We start from the raw sequence: 1,581 nt of genomic DNA on the forward strand, positions 1-1,581 counted from the left end.
GCTTATATTTTCCTTCCTTTTGCCTCTTGTATTCATCATACGACAGCCACTCTTTCTTTGGTTTTCTCCAGTCCTCATCATACTTATCCCCACTCGAGTAGCAAACTTGAGCCTTTTTATACCTGTTATCGTCTAAGCTGCAATCCTTGGTCAAGTGTGGACCATTACACCTTTCACATCCAACTCTTATTGCATGAATTGATTGGTCCATTTGGGTCAATCTCCGGTCCATATTATTCAACATCGCCATCATAGCAGCCATTTCTTCAGATTGTGCACCCCCACTGCCTTTTGTTCCATCTTTTCTTGGGTTGTGGTACTCACGAGAGTGTTTTGCTAATTCTTCAATTAGCACCTTGATCTGATTAGGATTCTTCTTCGTGAGAGGGCCTTGCGAATCAAGGAGTTGTCTAGTCATGACATTGACCCCATCATAGAAAATAGACATCTCTTGCTGAATATTAAGGTCATGTTGAGGACAATTCCTTAACAATCCTTTGTAACGCTCCCATGCCTCGTATAGTGACTCCCCCGGCTGTTTCTCAAAGTTGGCTATTGTCTTCTTGATTTTTGCTATCTTGGATGGTGGGAAAAATTGGTCTAGAAACTGCTCACGCATTTGAACCCAAGCAGTGATTGTACCAGGTGGGAGTGCTTTCAACCAGTCTTTTGCAGCTCGTTTGAAAGTAACTGGTAGCATCCTTAGCAAAACAGTATCTCTATTGATATTTGGGACATTGAAATAGTCAGCAATGTCGTTGACCTCATCTAGATGTTTGAAAGCATCCTCATGATCCTTTCCATAAACGGAATATCCTTTAGTGCATTAAGGATGTGTCCCTTCAACTCGAATGTGGCAGTGGCAGGAATCACGGGTTGTACTAATCCCGGACCAACATCTTCTCGAATACGCTTCTTGTAAGCTCTCATTGTCATTTCTTTAATGTTCGCCATTTCGTTGCATGGCTCGTCTTCGGGTTCGCTCGTATATAGTCCAAACTCGTTCTCGGACTCGTTTTCAGACTCGTTTAGGATAGGTATTTGATCTAAACTTGCAATCTTGCTCTTGTCCTTCGTAGATGAGCTCGATTCTCCTGTTTTCTTCCCCGACTTCTTTGAGAACACTGACTTGAGTTCTTGTAAGGGTCTCTTCTTTGGTGTTTGATCTTCTTTCACGTTCTTATCTTTCTTTTTGTGAAGGGCAGACTCTGGATCTTCAAGAGGTGGCACCAAAGGTGTATTGGACCCTCTGGTCATGTACTCCTACAATAAAACAAAAAAATAAAAACGTAAAACTTAACTAAAATAGAAAAGCAAACTAAAAACAAAGAAAACTGAAAATCATTGGATTCACGTCGTGAGCCACTAAAGCTCACGTCGTGAGTTCAGTACTGCAAGAAAATAAACGAAACTGAAAAATAACTTTTTGCAGGTTTTACACCACAAAAAGGATAGATAAATTTAAAGCAAAACAAATCAGTAATTAACTAAGCCGTTCCCCAGCAACGGCGCCAAAAACTTGATGCGTGCAAATAGATACACCTAATTTTTAATTTATAACATAACTACCTTAACTAACTA

The 1,581-nt window shown here is 40.4% G+C and overlaps 1 non-coding gene across 1 annotated transcript; it reads left to right on the plus strand.

Annotated features, from left to right (window-relative positions):
- Positions 1 to 464: 464 nt before the first annotated feature.
- On the plus strand, positions 465 to 571 carry LOC145128033 (small nucleolar RNA R71). The gene has a single exon (XR_013716636.1). It is a non-coding gene; the product is annotated as a small nucleolar RNA R71 (small nucleolar RNA).
- Positions 572 to 1,581: the final 1,010 nt, after the last annotated feature.

Source organism: Lactuca virosa, chromosome 7 (assembly GCF_052849685.1).
Source record: "Lactuca virosa cultivar CGN04683 chromosome 7, Lactuca_virosa_CGN04683_v6, whole genome shotgun sequence".
In the NCBI taxonomy this organism is placed as follows: domain Eukaryota; kingdom Viridiplantae; phylum Streptophyta; class Magnoliopsida; order Asterales; family Asteraceae; genus Lactuca; species Lactuca virosa.